Here is a 26954-nt window from a genome sequence, read left to right as displayed (position 1 = left end):
TAATCAATCTGTGCCTGTCAAGATGGCTACGAATTGCTTCGGCAATTATTGATTCCATAAATTTTCCCACTATGGAGGTAAGGCTTATTGGTCTATAGTTCGAAGCCAAGGACCTGTCACCTGCCTTGTAAATAGGTATTACATTTGCCATTTTCCACTTATCAGTTAGGTTATCTTTATTCCAAAACGTTTTGCTTGAACAGTAGACTTCTTCAGTCAAATGCTGAGGAAGCAGACGAATCAGTAGAGATATAAAGACGATGTAATCAGTCCATCACCTTTAAGACGTAGTTATGAGGTGGTCAGTCCCTCAGTCTGGAGAAGAGTTCTACTCCATAGCTGAAGTAACAGAATGGAAACATATTCTGTCAAAGGTGAGGCGGATATAATCTTGAGGAGAGGAGAGGCGGGACCCACTACTCCATCACTCCGTCTTCCAGAATGATGGAGCAGTGAGCTTTACAATCTAAAGATTAATAATGGCTGAGGGTCTAATTACCTCAAACTTCTCATTTTCCACCGTTCTTCTCTGTATTGGACTGAAGAAGCCGCTGGCCGTCAGTAAAGATATCCAAATTTTGAACAAGTGTCTCATATAACCGCCCAAGCTATATTTAAAGCCGCCCAAGGTTCTCGTTTCACTATCATTACATGGTAGTTTGTTCCGCTTATCTATAATAGTATTGTCACACCAGAGTTTTCCTGTATCTTTTCTAAATCTAAATTTGTCCAACCTGAATCCACTGCTGCGAGTCCTGTCATGGATAGATATTTTCAGCACGTTATTTATATCCCCTTTATTTATTCCTGTTTTCCATTTGTATACGTCAATCAGTATTTGTAATACATCGAGGCAGGGTGACCCAGTAAAAAGAGGAAATGCTTTCACCGTCATTCATTTAATCACTGTCTTGCCAAAAGTGCGTTGATGTCACAGTTCAGATGACCTTCTGAACAACATCCTCACATCACACTCTCAGTCATATTCCTCCTAATTTTACGCCTTTCCAGAAAGAGTAAATTCAGCGGCTTCCGCCTGGCTACGTTACATCTTACAGATATCTTGGTGCAGACGTAGCCTTCAATAAATATGAAATGCAAAGATAGCCTAAATGCTCTCAGAGCAGTTATTGGCTACAACCCCAACTATGGTGCTAATGTTGCTGGCTACAACACCAGCTATGGTGCTAATGTTGCTGGCTACAACCCCAACTATGATGCTAATGTTGCTGGCTACAACACCAGCTATGGTGCTAATGTTGCTGGCTACAACCCCAACTATGATGCTAATGTTGCTGGCTACAACCCCAACTATGATGCTAATGTTACTAGCTACAACCTCAACTGTGATGCTAATGTTGCTAGCTACAACCTCAACTATGATGCTAATGTTGCTAGCTACAACCTCTATTATGATGCTAATGTTGCTAGCTACAACCTCAACTATGATGCTAATGTTGCTAGCTACAACCTCTACTATGATGCTAATGTTGCTAGCTACAACCTCAACTATGATGCTAATGTTGCTAGCTACAACCTCAACTATGATGCTAATGTTGCTAGCTACAACCTCAACTATGATGCTAATGTTGCTAGCTACAACCTCAACTATGATGCTAATGTTGCTGGCTACAACCTCAACTATGATGCTAATGTTGCTAGCTACAACCTCAACTATGATGCTAATATTGCTAGCTACAACCCCATCTATGGTGCTAATGTTGCTAGCTACAACCTCAACTATGATGCTAATGTTGCTAGCTACAACCTCAACTATGATGCTAATGTTGCTAGCTACAACCTCAACTATGATGCTAATGTTGCTAGCTACAACCCCATCTATGGTGCTAATGTGAGAACAGTAAGAATGATATACACAGTAAATCCTTAATTGATTATTCTGCGTCTACGTTAATGTTAGCTAAAGAAGATGTTTTCCTGCCCTTAGAGTTAATGTGAACTAACTTTTAAGAATTATTCTTGCTTGTCCTAAAACTAACATCGTTAACACGAGGAAGAAGCTTGGTATTATTAGTATCAGTTATACAATACGAATACTCTTCCTGATATTAAATTAACCAGATAAAGACATAAATTTTGATAAACGTCATGAAGTAACTACATATAGATCCAAATGGGTTATAAAAACATGCAATTATATTAAGCTTTATAACTTTCACGAACTGTATCACTGTAGACAACAAGATCATCTCAGCCGTCCATGGAAGCTGTGTTCACTTAATACCACAAACCTGCAAGTCCCTCCCATGAAGCTCATATCTAGTAATTCCTTCTTTAAATCACTTACAAAGGCGACTATACAAGAAGAAACTTTCTGGCTTAACTGTTAGTAATAATATATCAGGAATTATATAAACACTGAAGGATGTAAGCAGGAGTCTACTGGCAGGGCTGCATCTGTTCTTGTTGTCACCTCCAGCAGGAGTCTACTGGCAGGGCTGCATCTGTTCTTGTTGTCACCTCCAGCAGGAGTCTACTGGCAGAGCTGCATCTGTTCTTGTTGCCACCTCCAGCAGGAGTCTACTGGCAGAGCTGCATCTGTTCTTGTTGCCACCTCCAGCAGGAGTCTACTGGCAGAGCTGCATCTGTTCTTGTTGCCACCTCCAGCAGGAGTCTACTGGCAGAGCTGCATCTGTTCTTGTTACCACCTCCAGCAGGAGTCTACTGGCAGGGTTGCATCTGTTCTTGTTACCACCTCCAGCAGGAGTCTACTGGCAGAGCTGCATCTGTTCTTGTTGCCACCTCCAGCAGGAGTCTACTGGCAGAGCTGCATCTGTTCTTGTTGCCACCTCCAGCAGGAGTCTACTGGCAGAGCTGCATCTGTTCTTGTTGCCACCTCCAGCAGGAGTCTACTGGCAGAGCTGCATCTGTTCTTGTTGCCACCTCCAGCAGGAGTCTACTGGCAGGGTTGCATCTGTTCTTGTTGCCACCTCCAGCAGGAGTCTACTGGCAGGGCTGCATCTGTTCTTGTTCCCACCTCCAGCAGGAGTCTACTGGCAGAGCTGCATCTGTTCTTGTCGCCACCTCCAGCAGGAGTCTACTGGCAGAGCTGCATCTGTTCTTGTTGCCACCTCCAGCAGGAGTCTACTGGCAGGGCTGCATCTGTTCTTTTTTGCCACCTCCAACAGGAGTCTACTGGCAGAGCTGCATCTGTTCTAGTTGCCACCTCCAGCAGGAGTCTACTGGCAGGGCTGCATCTGTTCTTGTTGCCAACTCCAGCAGGAGTCTAATGGCAGGGCTGCATCTGTTCTTGTTGCCACCTCCAGCAGGAGTCTACTGACAGGGCTGCATCTATTCTTGTTGCCACCTCCAGCAGGAGTCTACTGGCAGGGCTGCATCTGTTCTTTTTTGCCACCTCCAGCAGGAGTCTACTGGCAGGGCTGCATCTGTTCTTGTTGCCGCCTCCAGCAGGAGTCTACTGGCAGAGCTGCATCTGTTCTTGTTGCCACCTCCAGCAGGAGTCTACTGGCAGAGCTGCATCTGTTCTTGTTGCCACCTCCAGCAGGAGTCTACTGGCAGAGCTGCCTCTGTTCTTGCTGCCACCTCCAGCAGGAGTCTACTGGCAGAGCTGCATCTGTTCTTGTTGCCGCCTCCAGCAGGAGTCTACTGGCAGGGCTGCATCTGTTCTTGTTGCCGCCTCCAACAGGAGTCTACTGGCAGAACTGCATCTGTTCTTGTTGCCACCTCCAGCAGGAGTCTACTGGCAGAGCTGCATCTGTTCTTGTTGCCGCCTCCAGCAGGAGTCTACTGGCAGGACTGCATCTGTTCTTGTTGCCACCTCCAGCAGGAGTCTACTGGCAGAGCTGCATCTGTTCTTGTTGCCGCCTCCAACAGGAGTCTACTGGCAGAACTGCATCTGTTCTTGTTGCCACCTCCAGCAGGAGTCTACTGGCAGGGCTGCATCTGTTCTTGTTGTCTCCTCCAGCAGGAGTCTACTGGCAGGACTGCATCTGTTTTTGTTGCCGCCTCCAGCAGGAGTCTACTGGCAGGGCTGCATCTGTTCTTGTTGCCGCCTCCAGCAGGAGTCTACTGGCAGAGCTGCATCTGTTCTTGTTGTCGCCTCCAGCAGGAGTCTACTGGCAGAGCTGCATCTGTTCTTGTTGTCGCCTCCAGCAGGAGTCTACTGGCAGGGCTGCATCTGTTCTTGTTGCCACCTCCAGCAGGAGTCTACTGGCAGAGCTGCATCTGTTCTTGTTGCCACCTCCAGCAGGAGTCTACTGGCAGAGCTGCATCTGTTCTTGTTGTCGCCTCCAGCAGGAGTCTACTGGCAGAGCTGCATCTGTTCTTGTTGTCGCCTCCAGCAGGAGTCTACTGGCAGAGCTGCATCTGTTCTTGTTGCCGCCTCCAGCAGGAGTCTACTGGCAGGGCTGCATTTGTTCTTGTTGCCACCTCCAGCAGGAGTCTACTGGCAGAGCTGCATCTGCTCTTGTTGCCACCTCCAGCAGGAGTCTACTGGCAGAGCTGCATCTGTTCTTGTTGCCACCTCCAGCAGGAGTCTACTGGCAGGGCTGCATCTGTTCTTGTTGCCACCTCCAGCAGGAGTCTACTGGCAGGGCTGCATCTGTTCTTGTTGCCGCCTCGCTGGTTAACAACTATAACAACCACGTTGATTTAAGCATAAGAATGACACTTGGCCTTTATCATTAGAAACTAAATATTCTGCTATCCTAATGTCACTGAAATTAACTTACGACGATGAGATCATTAATGATTCCATACCATCAGAGATGGCGCTTGTCTCGTATAAGTTTTCTAACATGTTCATTGATGAGTGAGACACTTCGTATCCTTACTGTGGAAACGTTTCATAGTCAATAGCTTCTTCAGTCCAATACAGAGAAGAACGGTAGAATATCAGAATTTTGAAGTAATCAGTCCCTCAGCCTAGAGTCGATGTGTTCAGTCTATTATTCTTAATAAAAATAGAGCATATGCAAGGAGAAGTGACTTATATACTGTAGACAGGTGAGGTGAAACAGTTGGAGGAGGTGTCACCAGTGGAAATATTTACTAGTGAAAGTAGCTCAGGCCTATAGGTTAGGCAAGCCTAGAAATAACTGCATCAAGATTCCAAGATGCTGCTGTGTCTGACAGGAATTGTAGATAAATAGTTCAGAGAACCGACAAGTTGATGAACGTAAATTTTTCCATGGTCACGCCGCCTTATACTGTCTCACCTCACCTGTCTACAGTATATAAGTCACTTCACCGTGTATATGTTGTACTTTTATCAAAAATGATGCACTGAACACATCGACTCCAGGCTGAGGGACGATTACTTCAAACTCCTGGTCTTACACCATTATTCTCTGTACTGGACTGAGGAAGTCACTGGTTGGCGAAACGTTTCCACAATAAAGATACCCAAGTGTTGAACAAGTGTCTCATTCTTCAAGTAATCGGCTTTTTAAACCATTTATCTACACAACATGTTCACTGTAGAGGCAAGGTGTAGATATTAAAAAAATAGACATAAATGAATGTACGATCTTATGGATTCCGTCACACACACTGAATTCCTGCTATATGCAAAGTTGATCAATTTAATGAAGAAAATACCTAGAAGGAAAAGATTCTAACTTTGGTATGTGTGTGTATAGCGTTAGGACTAACACTGGGAGACGAGTAAATAATGAATCAGAACGTGTGAGGGATACAGTCACAAGGCTGAGTAGATATGTAACTCACTGTGATAAACATGCTGACGCAGTAACTTGCAGTGTAGACGAATGGTTCATGGAACCGACAAGTTGATAAATTAGACACATGCGCAACACTTGAGTATCTTTATTGAAGAAACGTTTCGCCACACATTGGCTTCATCAGTCCAATACAAAGAAGAATGGTGAAGATCAGAAGGAATTTGAGGTAATCATTCCCCTGTCGTGTCCCTCTCACCTCCCAGTGATCAACTACAATACATCATTCTGTTCAGAATGGATGGACTGATTACATCGACTCCAAACTAAGGGACTGATTACCTCAAAACTCCTTCTGATCTTCACTATTCTTCTTTGTATAGGACTGAGGAAGCCACTGTATGGCGAAGCGTTTCCACAGAAAAGATACGCAAATCTTGCGAATTTTTTTGTCGGTTCTCTGAACCATTTATCACAACTACACTACTAGAGATATAATTACAAATTTGCATACCTTATCAAGGACTGGCAAAACAGGCACCACTGCTACCACTGGCACCACTGGCACCACTGGCACCACTGGCACCACCGTCGCATCGTTTCCTCACCTGTAATACACAATTAAAAAACTAAATAGTCGACAGGTAATGTACAAAATATTATGATAATTCATTGTGATAATGTTGACAGTACTCATAGAGATGATGATAATGTGAATGATGATAATGATCATGATCATTATCATCATGATAATGGAACGAATATGACATGTGAAAACATTGATTATGTAAACAAACCATACCACGGGCGGGGATAGAACCCGCGGTCAGAGAGTCTCAAAACTCCAGACCGTCGCGTTAGCCACTGGACCAGCTAGCCACAATAAGATTCACCCAACTTGCATTTGTGGTCACAGTGGTGGCCTATGCTAACCTTCCTATGGTGTAGAAATATACCTAGTTGGACGAATCTTATTGTGGCTAGCTGGTCCAGTGGCTAACGCGACGGTCTGGAGTTTTGAGACTCTCTGATCGCGGGTTCTATCCCCGCCCGTGGTATGATTTGTTTGCAATCGTGTCATTACGATTTCGTGAGTCATTGATTATGTGTGTGTGTGTGTGTATGTGTTTGTGTGTGTGTGTGTGTGTGTGTGTGTGTGTGTGTGTGTGTGTGTGTGTGTGTGTGTGTGTGTGTGTGTGTGCTCACCTAATTGTGGTTGCAGGGATCGAGACTAAGCTCCTGGCCCCGCCTCTTCACTGATCGCTACTAGGTCCTCTCCCTCTCTGCTTCCTGAGCTTTGTCATACATGTATGGTTCCTGCCTCCACTACTTCACTTGCTAGGCTATTCCACTTCCTGACGACTCTATGACTGAAGAAATACTTCCTAACGTCCCTGTGACTCGTCTGAGTCTTCAGCTTCCAGTTGTGACCCCTTGTTTCTGTGTCCCCTCTCTGGAACATCCTATCTCTGTCCACCTTGTCTATTCCCCGCAGTATCTTGTATGTCGTTATCATGTTTTCCCTGACCCTTCTGTCCTCCAGTGTCGTCAGTCCAATTTCCCTCAACCTTTCCTCGTACGACATTCCCCTGAGCTCTGGGACTAGCCTTGTTGCAAACCTTTGTACTTTGTCTAACTTCTTGACGTGCTTGACCAGGTGTGGGTTCCAGGCTGGTGCTGCATACTCCAGTATGGGCCGAACATACACAGTGTACAGTGTCTTGAACGATTCCTTATTAAGGTATCGGAACGCTATTCTCAGGTTTGCCAGGCGCCCGTATGCTGCAGCAGTTATTTGGTTGATGTGCGCCTCAGGAGATGTGCTCGGTGTTATACACACTCCGAGATCCTTTTCCTTGAGTGAAGTTTGTAGTCTTTGGCCACATAGACTGTAATCTGTCTGCAGCCTTCTTTGCCCTTCTGTGATCTTCATGACTTTGCACTTGGTGGGGTTGAACTCCAGGAGCCAGTTTCTGGACCAGGCCTGCAGCCTGTCCAGATCCCTATGTACTCCTGCCTTATCCTCCTCCGATTGAAGGCTCCTCATTAACTTCACATCGTCTGCAAACAGGGACATTTCTGAGTCTATTGCTTCTGTCATGTCATTCACATATACTAGAAACAGCACTGGTACTAGGACTAACCCTTGTGGAACTCCGTTCGTCACAGACGCCCACTCTGACACCTCATGTACCATGACTCGCTGATGCCTTCCCGTCAGGTATTCTCTGATCCACTGCAGTGCTTTCCCTATTATACCTGTCTGGTCCTTCAGCTTTTGCCTTAATTTATTGTGTGGAACTGCGCCAAAAGCCTTCTTACAGTCCAAGAAATTGTAATCTACCCACTACTCTCTCTCTTGTTTTACTGCTGTGACCTTGTCATAGAACTCCAGTAGGTTAGTGACACATGATTTTCTGTCTCTGAATCCATGCTGGTTGTGTGTGTGTGTGTGTGTGTGTGTGTGTGTACTCACCTAGTTGTACTCACCTATTTGTGGTTGCAGGGGTCGAATCACAGCTCCTGGCCCCGCCTCTTCGCTGATTGCTACTAGGTCCTCTCTCTCCCTGCCCCATGAGCTCTATCATACCTCGCCTTAAAACTATGTATGGTTCCCGCCTCCACTACGTCACTTTCTAGGCTATTCCACGGCCTGACTACTCTATGACTGAAGAAATACTTCCTAACATCCCTTTGATTCATTTGAGTCTTCAACTTCCAATTGTGTCCTCTTGTGTCTGTGTCCCTTCTCTGGAACATCCCGTCTTTGTCCACCTTGTCTATTCCACGCAGTATTTTATATGTCGTTATCATGTCTCCCCTGACCCTCCTGTCCTCCAGTGTCGTCAGGCCGATTTCCCTCAACCTTTCTTCGTAGGACAATCCCCGTAGCTCTGGGACTAGTCTTGTTGCAAACCTTTGCACTTTCTCTAATTTCTTGACGTGTTTGACTAGGTGTGGATTCCAAACTGGTGCTGCATACTCCAGTATGGGCCTGACGTAAATGGTATACAGAGTCTTAAACAAATCCTTACTGAGGTATCGGAACGCTATCCGTAGGTTTGCCAGGCGCCCGTATGCTGCAGCAGTTATCTGATTGATGTGCGCCTCAGGAGATATGCTCGGTGTTATACTCACCCCCAGATCTTTTTCCTTGAGTGAGGTTTGCAGTCTTTGGCCATCTAAACTATATTGTGTCTGCGGTCTTCTTTGCCCTTCCCCAATCTTCATGACTTTGCATTTGGCAGGGTTAAATTCAAGGAGCCAGTTGCTGGACCAGGCTTGTAGCCTGTCCAGGTCTCTTTGTAGTCCTGCCTGATCCTCATCCGATTGATTCTTCTCATTAACTTCGCATCATCTGCAAACAAGGACACTTCTGAGTCTATCCCTTCTGTTATGTCGTTCACATATACCAAGAACAGCACAGGTCCTAGGACTGACCCCTGTGGAACCCCGCTTGTCACAGGCGCCCACTCTGATACCTCGTCGCGTACCATGACTCGTTGTTGCCTCCCTGTCAGATATTCTCTGATCCATTGCAGTGCCTTTCCTGTTATGTGTGCCTGATCCTCTAGCTTTTGCAGTAACCTCTTGTGAGGAACTGTGTCGAAGGCCTTCTTGCAGTCCAAAAATATGCAGTCGATCCACCCCTCTCTCTCTTGTCTTACTTCTGTCACCTTGTCATAAAACTCTAGTAGGTTTTTGACACAGGATTTTCCTTCCCTGAAACCGTGCTGGTTGTCAATTATACACTTGTTTCTTTCCAGGTGCCCCACCACAATCCTCCTGATGATCTTCTCCATGACCTTGCATACTATACACGTTAGTGATACAGGTCTGTAGTTTAGTGCCTCATGTCTGTCTCCCTTTTTAAAAATTGGGACTACATTTGCCATTTTCCATACCTCAGGGAGTTGCCCAGTTTCAAATGATGTGTTGAAGATCTTTGTTAATGGCTCACACAGTATCTCTGCTCCCTCTTTAAGGACCCATGGAGAGATGTTGTCTGGTCCCACCGCCTTAGAGGTGTCAAGTTCGCATAGCAGCTTCTTCACCTCCTCCTTGGTTATATGTACCTCATCCAGCACTTGTTGGTGTGCCCCCCTGTTCTGATTTCTTGGAGTCCTACTGGTTTCCACTGTAAATACCTCTTTAAATCTTGTGTGTGTGTGTGTGTGTGTGTGTGTGTGTGTGTGTGTGTGTGTGTGTGTGTGTGTGTGTGTGTGTGTGTGTGTGTGTGCGTTTCTGCTTTTGCGCCCACTCTCATACACACACACCTGGCACTCCACCGTAGTGCCCACTCTCATACACTCACACCTGGCACCCCACTGTAGTGCCCACTCTCATACACTCACACCTGGCACTCCACTGTAGTGCCCACTCTCATACACTCACACCTGGCACTCCACCATAATGCCCCCTCTCATAAACTGATCCCTAGCACTCCACCATAGTGCCTCCTCTTATATACTGATCCCTGGTACTCCACCACAGTGCCCACTCTCATATACTGACCCCTGGCACTCCACCATAGTGCCCACATCACCGACTATGCTACCAGAAATCTCTGATAAATCTTCACTGTCTGTCTGAATTCATCAACTACAGTTGTTGTATTAAATTCATTGTATGAGATACATCAAGCCTACAACAACCTGGGGAAAAAGAGATCAGTCATGTTAGGTAAAATGACACATATTATTGTGGCAACGTTTCGCTCTCCAGGAGCTTTGTCAGGCCATTACAATACATTTACACAGAGGGTATATATAGGCATTAGAGGGTATTATATAAGTATTAGAGTTTGTCCTTGTATTGTCTGTAACGTCGTGACAAAGCTCCTGGAGAGCGAAACGTTGCAACAATAAAATGTAGCATTAGTTGCACATGTATCCTTTTACCCAACATATTGTGGGTAATTCTACCAACATTATTATTTACAACAGTTCAGTCATGATGAGAATGTTTGTAGAAAGTGTAAGACTGAGTGTCGATGTAACACAAGAGGCGTTGCACTGCTTCCTGGGTGATGAAGAACTCCATGTGTCAGGCGCTGACTTAACCAGCGTCACCAGGAATGAAAATGAAGGAGGAAGTGCTTCTGAATTTGCATGAGAGACAGGGAACGGTGGGTGAAAAATAACAATATTTATTTTAATGGTAACGACGAACGTAAGACAAAGAATCTTCCCTGGAGTAATTACCAGATATATATACATAATAGGTGGGAAAGTGAAGAAATGACAGATGGCATAGCTAGCGGAGGTAACACAGGTAAAGAACAACACCAGTGAGGCGAAAATACAAGAGAAGGGAGGCACAGATGAGACAGTAACACATATGCAGGGTAGCACAAATGAGAACTGAAGCTCAAGTGTGCAACACTGCAGGTGAGACAAAAAATAATGCTACGTAAGAGATGAATTCCGTCAAGACAGACAGTATACAATATTAAAACACAGACAGACCAAAGAAAAAACTGCATTAGATAAAGCAACCTTTCTCTTCTAACGACAGAAAAATATGATGAAAAGAAGATGACCAATGGCAGAAGTGACAAATAGTCACACTTAAAAAAATCTTTCAGTCTGGTGTGGCCTTGCATAAAATTTCCCATGAAGAGGGCACAGAGGCATAGAAAAAACATATGAAGCGCCTGAAGGCAGAGTGGAATAGTAGACAACAACAACAAAAATATAAGGAAAAAAAGATAACAGGAAAAGAACAAAGATATATACATCGCTGTGTTGCAGTTGGACACCAGCTGCAACACAGCGAGCTACACCAGAGCCAGACATACACCCTCACATATTACAGTCAGTACTGTACTGCGGGGAACTAGTAATGTGTAGACTATGATCCATTATATAAGATGATGCAGTACCAAACCTGCTAACAAAAAAAAAATCCACATTCGAAATAGTAAATCTTCTCTCCTTTGTGTGGAGAATCAGGGATTGAACACAAATAGAACAAAGTTAACGACATAACTGGGTTCCTTACATAAGCAAAGGTTGTGTTTGGAGTGTTTACCGAAACACACGAGGAATGTTTTGGATGGTGAGGTATGAGTGAAATTTTTTTTATAGATGTGGCAGAATTAATATGTTACTTAAGACTCATTTTTCGGCACAGAACTCTTCAAATTACCAAATGATGAAGTAAAAGTATTAAAGAGAATAAGAATCTTGTAAAATTCTCGTATATAAACCACTGTCAACAGCGGCTCAGGAATTCATAGAACTAATAAAAAATATATACATTGTTGTCTTGAAAACCTAAAAATTCCGACACCAAATAGTGTTCTTGAATATTTCAATCCCACAAATGCGTAATGGAAGCTGGTAAACAACAGCGTTGTGTTAGAAGGAATTCCTGGAAGAACGTTAATCCAGCAAATACATACCAGAGAGCTAATGAGACTCCATGAAATGTTTACTTTGAACCATCAGACAACAGAATCCATTAGAGATGAAAATACACTTCACTTGATCATCACAAACAACGGGTATATTTCTATAAAGCTGTGATCAGAGTATATTGTATTTGAATCTATTATGTCTATGGTTAGTTCCTAGTTGTTTATAAAGTAAAAAAAATCTATCTCACACAACGGGGAATTAATCAGAGACATAAGTGACTCAAATACAACATACTTCACATCTTCATAGAAATATAAACAAGCGTAAGTTCAGGTGTGGGAGCACTCCAGAAATATTCAATGAGAAGGGATGCTCAGTAAATTCAACATCAAGAATCAGAGAATTGACCAAGTCAAAGAACTCTCAGAGATTACCTGAGACACAGTTCCGTACATTCTGTAAACTCACACCAGTGATGGTAAACGTTTATTGTCGAGACATATATAGTATGTATAAATAATGCTGTACTGAGAAAGGTTACGTAGAAGAATGTGTAGAAGAAGAAAAATATTACTTAACTGCTTGAAAGCCAGCAAGTGTTATAACGAAGGAAAGAAAATCTGAGTTGAGGGAGTAACTATACACAGCAGAAACTTAAACATGACTCAAGAAATCGTAATGACACGATTGCAAACAAACCATACCCCCGGCCGGGATTGAACCAGCGGTCATAGTCTCAAAACTCCAGCGACGGGCTGGAATTTTGAGACTTAAACTTAAACATTCATACCAGACAGAAGAAGCACAAAGGGAACAAAAACCCGTTCAAATTAAAAAAAAAAAAAAAACTTCTACACATACGCAAAATCCGAGTCCAGAACCACCCACAGAACTGATTCATTACTCACAGGAAGTTCAACCACAGACGACGAAAAAGAAATGATCAAGATCTTAATAAGACAAATATGAATCAATGTTCAGCAATCCACCAAACGGTGGATGCTGACTTTGCTTTCCATTACTCTGGACAGCTCTACAACTCACATATCTGGCATAAACACTACTACCATAGATTCCAGAAAAGAAATAGAAAGCATGCCCACTTATGCAGCACCATGGCCGGATTTCTGGAGTCCCTTATTTATAGAGAAGTGCAAAATATTACTAGCACAAACATTCAGTACTCTCTGAAGAAAGAACTTAGATGTAAATACTGAAGGCCTTAAAAAGTGCAGACATAGCTCCTCTGCACAAAGGACACTGACAACATATTACAGACCAGTGTCAGAAACATTACACATCATCAAAGACTTTAAAAGGGTGGTGAGAAGCTAAATCGCTAACTCTATGGAAAAGCATCACCAGCACAACACAAACCAAAATGGATTAAGAGCGGGGAGAGCAAGCTTGTCACAACTACTACATCATGATGACAAGATTACGCAGGCTTTAGAAAAAAAAATCAGTATGCAAATGTGGTCTACATAAATTTCTAGAAGGCATTTGAGAAATACAACTATGGAGTCTCTGGCACATAACATGAGGTCAACTGATATGATGGGACAAGTAGACAAATAGTCATTAAAATTTTCTGACATAAAACACAAAGTAGTAAACAGAACAAAATCCAACATTAGCAAAGCAAAAAACTCAGTATCCCCAAGGCACCGTCCCGGCGCCTTTACTGTTTCTCATCCTCACAGAGCTAGATATATAAAAAAAAAACACACTCGTCACAGATGCACATCATGATTTGCGGATAGTACGAAAATAAGCATGAAAGTCACCTCGGTAAAAGACACGAAAAAAACTGCAAGAGAATATAAACAAAGTCTTCCAGCGGGTAGTACAAAGTAATGCAATGGTGAAGAAAATCAAACTGCTCAGATAAGAAAAATAATGAGGAACTGACAAGGAGCGCTGTATATATAATACATAAGAACCACTAAACAGAACGAAACAAACATGTGAAGGATCTGGTGTGATAATGTCTGCTGACCTTTCACTTAGAGAACACAATAAGGCAAATGTTGCAACAACTAGAAAAATGACAGGGTTGATAATGAGAACTTTGAAAACAAGTAAAACATTGTCAGTGATGACACACGTGTGCTCTCTAGCCTGGAGTACTGCCTAATGTAGACAGCTCCATTAAAGGTGGGAGAGATATTAGACCTTGAACAGATACTGCAATTGTTTACTGCCCATATAGAACAAATAATAGTATTAATACTGCTGAATATGTCCTCTGGAGTGGAGGAGAGATACATGGAAATGTATAATGTATATATTAGGAACAGTAGGGGTTCTAGCAATGACTCGTGTGTGTGTATGTGTGTGTGTGTGTACTCACCTATTTGTATTCATTTATTTGTGGTGGCAGGGGTTGAGTCATAGCTCCTGGCCGCGCCTCTTCACTGATAGCTACTAGGTCCTCTCTCTCTCTGCTCCATAACCTTTATCAAACCTCGTCTTAAAACTATGTATGGATCCTGCCTCCACAACGTCACTTTCCAGACTATTCTACTTCTGACAACTCTATGACTGAAGAAATACTTCCTAACATCCCTTTGACTCATGTGAGTCTTCAACTTCCAACTGTAACCCCTTGTTTCTGTGTCCCATCTCTGGAACATCCTGTCTCTGTTTACCTTCTCAATTCCTCGCAGTATTTTATATGTCGTTATCTTGTCTCCCCTAACCCCTCCCATCCTCCAGTGTAGTGAGGCCGATTTCCCTTAATTTTTTCGTACGACATTCCCCTTAGCTCTGGGACTAGTCTTGTTGCAAACCTTTGCACTTTCTCTAATTTCTTGATTAGTTCGACCAGGTATGGGTTCCAAACTGGTGCTGCATACTCCAGTATGGACCTGACGATTCCTTACTGAGGTATCGGAACGCTATTCTTAGGTTTGCCAGGCGCCCATATGCTGCAGCAGTTGTCTGGTTGATGTGCACCTCAGGAGATGTGCTCGTATTAAACTCACCCCATGATCCTTTTCCTTAAATGAGGTTTGCAATCATTGGACACCTAGCCTGTACTCTGTCTGCGGTCTTGTTTGCCCTTCCCCGATCTTCATGACTTTGTATTTGGCGGGGTTAAAATTGAGGAGCCAGTTCCTGGACCAGCCTTGTAGCCTGTCCAGGTCTCTTTGTAGTCCTGCCTGATCCTCATCCTCATCCGATTTATTTGTGTGTGTACTCACCTAGTTGAGGTTGCAGGGGTCGAGTCCAAGCTCCTGTGTGTGTGTGTGTGTGTGTGTGTGTGTGTGTGTGTGTGTGTGTGTGTGTGTGTGTGTGTGTGTGTGTGTGTGAGTGTGTGAGGGCGCAACAAATGCATGCATGTGGATGCTTGTGCGAAGGCATGTGTGCTTGTGTGCTCGTGCATGCATTTGTTTGTCCATGTATGCATGCATGTATGTAGCCGTGTGTACATGCACACACAGATATGTGAGGTGGTGAACTATTCCATGATGGGACGTGAATGTGCTTCCTTGCTTCCTTGCCTGCTTCCCTGCTTGCTTGCCTGCTTCCCTGCTTGCTTGCTTGCTTGCCTGCCTGCCTCTATGCTTGCTTGTTTACCTGCATGCAGGCTTGTCTTCCTGCCTGCCTTCCTGCCTGCCTTCCTGCCTGCCTTCCTGCCTGCCTTCCTGCCTGCCTTCCTTCCTGCCTGCCTTCCTTCCTGCCTGCCTGCCTTCCTGCCTTCCTGCCTGCCTGCCTGCCTGCCTGCCTGCCTGCCTTCCTGCCTCCCTTCCAGCCTGCCTTCCAGCCTGCTTGCGTCCCTTCCTGCCTGCCTGCCAGCCTATCTGCTTGCCTGCTTGTCTCTATGCTTGCTTGTCTGCTTGCATGCATGTATGCATGAATACCAGTTTGCCTGCTCTCTCTCTCTCTCTCTCTCTCTCTCTCTCTCTCTCTCTCTCTCTCTCTCTCTCTCTCTCTCTATTCACTTCCTGGAAAGTAATAAGTAGTAATCACCTTCTATCATTTTCACATCTGCAACATTCACCACTAGAGCCGCCGCGTCGTGACAGTGAAAGTGAAGGCATGCAACTTTCATTTGCTCTCTCACCGAGTGTGAAAGTGCAGGGCAACGCCCTAGCGTTCAATTGCTCAGGGGAGCGAAGGTGAACACCCTCTTCTGAGAAAGTGAACATGCTCTAAGAAAGTGAACACCTTGCTCAGAGAAAGTGAACACCATGCTCTGAGAAAGTGAGCGCAATGCTCTGAGAACGTGAACACCATGCTCTGAAAAAGTTAACACCATGATCTGAGAAAGTGAACACCATGTTCAGAGAAAGTGAACATCGTGCTATGAGAAAGTGAACATCGTGCTATGAGAAAGTGAACATCTAGCTCAGAGAAAGTGAACACCATGCTCAGAGAGAGCGAACACCTTGCTCAGAGAAAGTGAACACCTTGCTCAGAGAAAGTGAACACCATGCTCAGAGAAAGTGAACACCTTGCTCAGAGAAAGTGAACACCATGCTCTGAGAAAGTGAACACCATGCTCTGAGACAGTGAACACCATGCTCTGAGAAAGTGAACACCATGCTCTGAGACAGTGAACACCATGCTCTGAGAAAGTAAACACCATGCTCTGAGACAGTGAACACCATGCTCTGAGAAAGTGAACACCATGCTCTGAGAAAGTGAACACCATGCTCAGAGAAAGTGAACACCTTGCTCAGAGAAAGTGAACATCATGCTCTGAGACAGTGAACACCATGCTCTGAGACAGTGAACACCATGCTCTGAGACAGTGAACACCATGCTCTGAGACAGTGAACACCATGCTCTGAGACAGTGAACACCATGCTCTAAGACAGTGAACACCATGCTCTGAGAAAGTGAACACCATGCTCTGAGAAAGTGAACATCATGCTCTGAGAAAGTGAACACCATGCTCTGAGACAGTGAACACCATGCTCTGAGAAAGTGAACACCATGCTCTGAGAAAGTGAACATCATGCTCTGAGACAGTGAACACCATGCTCTGAGAAAGTGAACACCATGCTCTGAGACAGTGAGCACCATGCTCTGAGACAGTGAACACCATGCTCTGAGAAAGTGAACACCATGCTCTGAGAAAGTGAACACCATGCTCTGAGAAAGTGAACACCATGCTCTGAGAAAGTGAACATCTACCTCAGAGACAGTGAACACCTTGCTGAAAGTGAACACCATGCTCTGAGAAAGTGAGCACCATGCTCTTAGAAAGTGAACACCATGCTCTGAGAAAGCGAACACCATGCTCTGAGAAAGTGAACACCATGCTCTGAGAAAGTGAACGCCATGCTCTGAGAAAGTGAACACCATGCTCTGAGAAAGTGAACACCATGCTCTGAGAAAGTGAACACCATGCTCTGAGAAAGTGAACGCCATGCTCTGAGAAAGTGAACACCATGCTCTGAGAAAGTGAAAACTTAGTTCAGAGAAAGCGAACACCATGCTCTGAGAAAGTGAACACCATGCTCTGAGAAAGTGAACGCCATGCTCTGAGAAAGTGAACACCATGCTCTGAGAAAGTGAACACCATGCTCTGAGAAAGTGAACACCATGCTCTGAGAAAGTGAGCACCATGCTCTTAGAAAGTGAACACCATGCTCTGAGAAAGCGAACACCATGCTCTGAGAAAGTGAACACCATGCTCTGAGAAAGTGAACACCATGCTCTGAGAAAGTGAACACCATGCTCTGAGAAAGTGAACACGAAGCTCTGAGAAAGTGAACACCATGATCTGAGAAAATGAAAACTTAGTTCAGAGAAAGTGAACACCATGCTCTGAGAAAGTGAACACCATGCTGTGAGAAAGTGAACACCCTGCTCTGAGAAAGTGAACATCATGCTCTGAGAAAGTGAACACCATGCTGCGAGAAAGTGAACACCATGCTCTGAGAAAGTGAACACCCTGCTCTGGGAAAGTGAACATCATGCTGCGAGAAAGTGAACACCATGCTGCGAGAAAGTGAACACCATGCTCTGAGAAAGTGAACACCATGCTCTGAGAAAGTGAACACCATGCTGTGAGAAAGTGAACATCATGCTCTGAGAAAGTGAACACCATGCTCTGAGAAAGTGAACATCATGCTCTGAGAAAGTGAACACCTTGCTCTGAGAAAGTGAACACCATGCTCTGAGAAACTGAACACCATGCTCTGAGAAAGTGAACACCATGCTCTGAGAAAGTGAACACCTTGCTCTGAGAAAGTGAACATCATGCTCTGAGAAACTGAACACCATGCTCTGAGAAAGTGAACATCATGCTCTGAGAAAGTGAACACCATGCTCTGAGAAACTGAACACCATGCTCTGAGAAAGTGAACATCATGCTCTGAGAAACTGAACACCATGCTCTGAGAAAGTGAACATCATGCTCTGAGAAAGTGAACACCTTGCTCTGAGAAACTGAACACCATGCTCTGAGAAAGTGAACATCATGCTCTGAGAAACTGAACACCATGCTCTGAGAAAGTGAACATCATGCTCTGAGAAAGTGAACACCTTGCTCTGAGAAAGTGAACACCATGCTCTGAGAAACTGAACACCATGCTCTGAGAAAGTGAACATCATGCTCTGAGAAAGTGAACATCGTGCTCTGAGAAAGTGAACATCATGCTCTGAGAAAGTGAACACCATGCTCTGAGAAAGTGAACATCGTGCTCTGAGAAAGTGAACATCATGCTCTGAGAAAGTGAACATCATGCTCTGAGAAAGTGAACATCATGCTCTGAGAAAGTGAACATCGTGCTCTGAGAAAGTGAACACCTTGCTCTGAGAAAGTGAACACCATGCTCTGAGAAACTGAACACCATGCTCTGAGAAAGTGAACATCATGCTCTGAGAAAGTGAACACCTTGCTCTGAGAAAGTGAACACCATGCTCTGAGAAAGTGAACACCATGCTCTGAGAAAGTGAACATCGTGCTCTGAGAAAGTGAACATCATGCTCTGAGAAAGTGAACACCATGCTCTGAGAAAGTGAACATCATGCTCTGAGAAAGTGAACATCATGCTCTGAGAAAGTGAACATCATGCTCTGAGAAAGTGAACATCATGCTCTGAGAAAGTGAACATCGTGCTCTGAGAAAGTGAACATCATGCTCTGAGAAAGTGAACACCATGCTCACAGAAAGTGAACACCATGCTCTGAGAAAGTGAACATCATGCTCTGAGAAAGTGAACATCGTGCTCTGAGAAAGTGAACACCATGCTCACAGAAAGTGAACACCATGCTCTGAGAAAGTGAACATCATGCTCTGAGAAAGTGAACACCTTGCTCTGAGAAAGTGAACACCATGCTCTGAGAAACTGAACACCATGCTCTGAGAAAGTGAACATCATGCTCTGAGAAACTGAACACCATGCTCTGAGAAAGTGAACATCATGCTCTGAGAAAGTGAACACCATGCTCTGAGAAACTGAACACCATGCTCTGAGAAAGTGAACATCGTGCTCTGAGAAAGTGAACATCATGCTCTGAGAAAGTGAACACCATGCTCTGAGAAAGTGAACATCGTGCTCTGAGAAAGTGAACATCATGCTCTGAGAAAGTGAACATCATGCTCTGAGAAAGTGAACATCGTGCTCTGAGAAAGTGAACATCATGCTCTGAGAAAGTGAACACCATGCTCACAGAAAGTGAACACCATGCTCTGAGAAAGTGAACATCATGCTCTGAGAAAGTGAACATCGTGCTCTGAGAAAGTGAACATCATGCTCTGAGAAAGTGAACACCATGCTCACAGAAAGTGAACACCATGCTCTGAGAAAGTGAACATCATGCTCTGAGAAAGTGAACATCATGCTCTGAGAAAGTGAACACCATGCTCTGAGAAAGTGAACACCATGCTCTGAGAAAGTGGACACCATGCTCAGAGAAAGTGAACACCATGCTCTGAGAAGGCGAACACCATGCTCTGAGAAAGTGAACACCATGCTCTGAGAAAGTGAACACCATGCTCTGAGAAAGTGAACACCATGCTCTGAGAAAGTGAACACCATGCTCTGAGAAAGTGAACACCATGCTCAGAGAAAGTGAACACCATGCTCTGAGAAGGCGAACACCATGCTCTGAGAAAGTGAACACCATGCTCTGAGAAAGTGAACACCATGCTCTGAGAAAGTGAACACCATGCTCAGAGAAAGTGAGCACCATGCTCTGAGAAAGTGAACACCATGCTCAGAGAAAGTGAGCACCATGCTCTGAGAAAGTGAACACCATGCTCTGAGAAAGTGGACACCATGCTCAGAGAAAGTGAACACCATGCTCTGAGAAAGTGAACACCTTGCTTTGAGAAAGTGAACACCATGCTCAGAGAAAGTGAACACCTTGCTCTGAGAAAGTGAACACCATGCTCTAAGAAAGTGAACACAATGCTCTGAGAAAGTGAACTTGCGAACAGTAAGTGAGCACCTTGCTTTCAGAAAATACACACCTTGCTCAGAGAAAGTGAACGCCTTGATCTGAGAAAATGAACACCTTGCTCTGAGAAAGTGTACACCTTCCTCAGAGAAAGTGAGCACATTGCTCTGAGAAAGTGAACACCTTTCTGTGAGAAAGAGAACACCTTGCTCAGAGAAAGTGAACACCTTGCTCTAAGAAAGTGAACACCATGCTCTGAAAAAAATGAACACCGTACTCAGAGAAAGTGAACACCTTGTTCTGAGAAAGTGGATGCCTTGCTCAAAGAGAGTGAACACCTTGCTCTGAGAAAGTGAACGTTTCACTTCAAGAAAAACCTAAACCCGTAAGGGTCATGCAGCTCTGCAGGGAGGAACGTGCTTCGCCTCACCTGACTGCAGTATATAAGCCACGTCTACGGCCCTATGCTGTACATTCTACAAGATTGATGGACTGAACACATCGACTCCAGGCTGAGGGACTGATTACCTCAATCTCCTCCTCTCCTTGCACCTTTCTCCTTTGTACTGGACTGATGAAGCCACTCTGTGGCGAAACGTTTCCTTAATAAAGATTCCCATATGTTGCATAAGTGTCTCAATCTCCATGAGGACAACTACCAGGATGAGGACAACTACCAGGATGAGGACAACTACCAGGATGAGGACAACTACCAGGATGAGGACAACTACCAGGATGAGGACAACTACCAGGATGAGGACAACTACCAGGATGAGGACAACTACCAGGATGAGGACAACTACCAGGATGAGGACAACTACCAGGATGAGGACAACTACCAGGATGAGGACAACTACCAGGATGAGGACAACTACCAGGATGAGGACAACTACCAGGATGAGGACAACTACCTGGATGAGGACAACTACCAGGATGAGGACAACTACCAGGATGAGGACAACTACCAGGATGAGGACAACTACCTGGATGAGGACAACTACCTGGATGAGGACAACTACCAGGATGAGGACAACTACCAGGATGAGGACAACTACCAGGATGAGGACAACTACCTGGATGAGGACAACTACCTGGATGAGGACAACTACCAGGATGAGGACAACTACCAGGATGAGGACAACTACCTGGATGAGGACAACTACCTGGATGAGGACAACTACCTGGATTACATGGAGGTTACCTGGAGGTTATTCCGGGGATCAACGCCCCCGCGGCCCGGTCCATGACCAGGCCTCCCGATGGATCAGGGCCTGATCAACTAGGCTGTTACTGCTGGCCGCACGCAGTCCAACGTACGAGCCACAGCCCGGCTGATCCGGCTGATGAGGACAGCTATCAGGATGAGGACGACTACCAGGATGAGGACGACTACCAGGATGAGGACAACTACCAGGATGAGGACAACTACCTGGATGAGGACAACTACCTGGATGAGGACAACTACCAGGATGAGGACGACTACCTGGATGAGGACAACTACCAGGATGAGGACGACTACCTGGATGAGGACAACTACCAGGATGAGGACAACTACCAGGATGAGGACGGCTACCTGGATGAGGACGACTACCTGGATGAGGACGACTACCTGGATGAGGACAACTACCAGGATGAGGGCAACTACCAGGATGAGGACGACTACCTGGATGAGGACAACTACCAGGATGAGGACAACTACCTGGATGAGAACAACTACCAGGATGAGGACAACTACCAGGATGAGGACAACTACCAGGATGAGGACAACTACCAGGATGAGGACAACTACCAGGATGAGGACAACTACCAGGATGAGGACAACTACCAGGATGAGGACAACTACCAGGATGAGGACAACTACCAGGATGAGAACAACTACCAGGATGAGGACAACTACCAGGATGAGGACAACTACCAGGATGAGAACAACTACCTGGATGAGGACAACTACCTGGATGAGGACAACTACCTGGATGAGAACAACTACCTGGATGAGAACAACTACCTGGATGAGGACAACTACCTGGATGAGGACAACTACCTGGATGAGGACAACTACCTGGATGAGGACAACTACCTGGATGAGAACAACTACCTGGATGAGGACAACTACCTGGATGAGGACAACTACCTGGATGAGAACAACTACCTGGATGAGGACGACTACCTGGATGAGGACAACTACCTGGATGAGAACAACTACCTGGATGAGGACAACTACCTGGATGAGGACAACTACCTGGATGAGGACAACTACCTGGATGAGGACAACTACCTGGATGAGAACAACTACCTGGATGAGGACAACTACCTGGATGAGGACGACTACCTGGATGAGGACAACTACCTGGATGAGAACAACTACCTGGATGAGGACAACTACCTGGATGAGGACAACTACCTGGATGAGAACAACTACCTGGATGAGAACAACTACCTGGATGAGGACGACTACCTGGATGAGGACAACTACCTGGATGAGAACAACTACCTGGATGAGGACAACTACCTGGATGAGGACAACTACCTGGATGAGGACAACTACCTGGATGAGAACAACTACCTGGATGAGGACAACTACCAGGATGAGGACAACTACCAGGATGAGGACAACTACCAGGATGAGGACAACTACCAGGATGAGGACAACTACCAGGATGAGAACAACTACCAGGATGAGAACAACTACCAGGATGAGGACAACTACCAGGATGAGAACAACTACCAGGATGAGGACAACTACCAGGATGAGGACAACTACCAGGATGAGGACAACTACCAGGATGAGAACAACTACCTGGATGAGGACAACTACCAGGATGAGGACAACTACCTGGATGAGGACAACTACCTGGATGAGAACAACTACCTGGATGAGGACAACTACCAGGATGAGGACAACTACCAGGACGAGGACGACTACCAGGATGAGGACAACTACCTGGATGAGGACAACTACCTGGATGAGAACAACTACCTGGATGAGGACAACTACCAGGATGAGGACAACTACCAGGACGAGGACGACTACCAGGATGAGGACAACTACCTGGATGAGGACAACTACCTGGATGAGGACAACTACCAGGATGAGGACGACTACCAGGATGAGGACAACTACCTGGATGAGGACAACTATCTGGATGAGGACAACTACCTGGATGAGGACAACTACCTGGATGAGGACAACTACCAGGATGAGGACGACTACCAGGATGAGGACGACTACCAGGATGAGGACAACTATCTGGATGAGGACAACTACCAGGATGAGGACAACTACCAGGATGAGGACGACTACCTGGATGAGAACAACTACCTGGATGAGGACAACTACCAGGATGAGGACAACTACCAGGACGAGGACGACTACCAGGATGAGGACAACTACCTGGATGAGGACAACTACCTGGATGAGGACAACTACCAGGATGAGGACGACTACCAGGATGAGGACAACTATCTGGATGAGGACAACTACCTGGATGAGGACAACTACATGGATGAGGACAACTACCAGGATGAGGACGACTACCAGGATAAGGACAACTATCTGGATGAGGACAACTACCTGGATGAGGACAACTACCTGGATGAGGACAACTACCAGGATGAGGACGACTACCAGGATGAGGACAACTATCTGGATGAGGACGACTACCTGGATGAGGACAACTACCTGGATGAGGACAACTACCAGGATAAGGACGACTACCTGGATGAGGACAACTACCAAGATGAGGACGACTACCTGGATGAGGACAACTACCTGGATGAGGACAACTACCTTTATGAGGACAGCTACCTGGATGAGGACAACTACCAGGATGAGGACAACTATCTGGATGAGGACAACTACCTGGATGAGGACAACTACCTGGATGAGGACAACTATCTGGATGAGGACAACTACCTGGATGAGGACAACTACCTGGATGAGGACAACTACTTGGATAAGGACAACTACCTGGATGAGGACGACTACCTGGATGAGGAAAACTATCTGGATGAGGACAACTACCTGTATGAGGACATCTACCTGGACGAGGACATCTACCAGGATGAGGAAGACAACTACCTGGATGAGGAAGGCAACTTCCTGGATGAGGAAGACAACTACCTGGATGAGGAAGACAACTACCTGGATTACGAAGGCAACTTCTTGGATGAGGAAGACAACTTCCTGGATGAGGAAGACAACTACCTGTATGAGGAAATCTACCTGGACGAAGACATCTACCAGGATGAGGAAGACTACCTGGATGAGGAAGGCAACTACCAGGAAGAAGAAGACAACTTCCTGGATGAAGAAGACAACTACCTGGATGAGGAAGGCATCTTCCTGGATGAGGAAGACAACTTCCTGGATGAGGAAGGCAACTTCCTGGATGAGGAAGGCAACTTCCTGGATGAGGAAGACTACTTCCTGGATGAGGAAGGCAACTTCCTGGATGAGGAAGGCAACTTCCTGGATGAGGAAGACAACTACCGACAAGTTGATAAATAAGACACTTGCAGTGTTTCTCTACAGATAAACGGTGTCAGTGTGAGTAGGAGTGTGAGGTAAAGAGTCGCTCAGCCTAGAGAAGATGTGTCCACGATAAAGATACACGTGTTGTACACGTGTTGTACAAGTGTTGTACAAGTGTTGTACAAGTATCTTACTTGGTTTAGAAAGACACGTAAGCAAACACTATAACATATTTATTAGAAAACGTTTCGGTCCTGGGACCTTGATCACTTCTAACATACAGAGGTAGAAATACATTATATATATAGGCGGAGAGTGAGATGTGACGCACGTGACCTGAGGAATGTCATAAGAACATAAGAATGGAGGAACACTGTAGAAGGCCTACTGGTCCATGCGAGGCAGGTCCTTATCAAAACAACCTCTACCTATGATGAGGACGGGTAGACGATGAAATCATGTGACTCCTGTGTTGTTGGGTTGGTGCTGCTTAAGTATCATGTATGCCAATGTTTTTGAAATTTTGTAGTTTCCAGTGTTGCGTTCTATAGTGTCGGTGACGGCGATTAGTGAGGCTTCTAGGCACCGTCGGCGTCTGAGGTCTGGTTCGGTGAGAACGAGTTGTGCCTCGTTCCAGTTCATCAAATGCCCCGTGGAGTCTCTGTGGAGGACACATGCGTACCTTACATAGTCTCTGTTAGAGGCATTTCGATGCTCATTCAGGCGGACTGCAAGGTCACGTGCGTCACTCACACCTCACTCTCCGCCTATATATATAATGTCTTTCTACCTCTGTATGTTAGAAGTGATCAAGGTCCCAGGACCGAAACGTTTTCTAATAAATATGTTATAGTGTTTGCTTACGTGTCTTTCTAAACCAACTTGTCGGTATTTATTACCAAGGTTTATACCAAGTATCTTACTTATCGACTTGTGGGTTTTATAAACCATTTATTCCACGTTCACTACTTGACAGACACTCAGCGTACACACACGACTCTGTGTTTAGTGAACCACTAATCAGTCTCAGGATCGACGACCCAAATGATTTCTTCATGAATGAGCCTCAAAACTCCATAAATGTATGCCAGATTTCCGACATTACTCTAACTCCGATAGATTTCGAAAAAGCCATTGACAATATGCCCATGCACTCAGCCCCGGGCCCAGACTCGTGTAACTCTGTTTTCATTAAGAACTGCAAGAAACCCCTCTCACGTGCCCTAAGTATACTATGGAGGAGCTTGGACATGGGTGAAACTCCACAGTCACTTAAAACAACGTATATAGCCCCACTCCATAATGGTGGCAGCAAAGCATTAGCTAAGAACTATAGACCAATAGCTCTGACGTCCCACATCATAAAAATCTTTGAAAGAGTGCTAAGAAGCAAGATTGCAAATCACATGGATTCCCAAAATCTGCACAATCCAGAGCAACATGGGTTCAGGGCAGGTCGCTCCTGCCTCTCACAACTACTGGATCACTATGATATGGCCTTGGATGCACTGGAAGAAAATCAGAATGCAGATGTAATATACACAGACTTTGCAAAAGCATTTGACAAATGCGATCATGGCGTAATAGCCCATAAAATACGTGCTAAAGGAATAACTGGGAAAGTGGGGAGATGGATCTTCAACCTCCTAACAAATCGAACACAAAGAGTAGTGGTCAACAGAGTTAAATCGGAGGCTGCCATAGTGAAGAGCTCTGTTCCACAAGGCACAGTACTCGCCCCCATCTTATTCCTCATCCTCATATCAGACATAGACAGAGATATACATCACAGCACCGTATCATCCTTTGCGGATGATACTAGGATCTGCATGAGGCTGTCATCTGCTGAGGACGCGGTTAACCTCCAAGAAGATATAAACAAAGTTTTCCAGTGGGCAACGGTAAACAATATGATGTTCAATGAGGACAAATTCCAACTACTCCGTTATGGAAAACTGGAGGAGATAATAACTAGAACAGAGTATACTACAGACTCTGACCATACAATAGAGCGGAAAAATAATGTAAGGGACCTGGGAGTAGTAATGTATGAGGATCTCACTTTCAAGGATCACAACAGTGCCACGATCGCACGTGCAA

The sequence above is a fragment of the Cherax quadricarinatus genome, chromosome 3 (assembly GCF_038502225.1).
Source record: "Cherax quadricarinatus isolate ZL_2023a chromosome 3, ASM3850222v1, whole genome shotgun sequence".
Classification (NCBI taxonomy): domain Eukaryota; kingdom Metazoa; phylum Arthropoda; class Malacostraca; order Decapoda; family Parastacidae; genus Cherax; species Cherax quadricarinatus.
The sequence above is the reverse complement of the archived record's forward strand: the minus strand, read 5'-3'. Positions refer to the sequence as shown.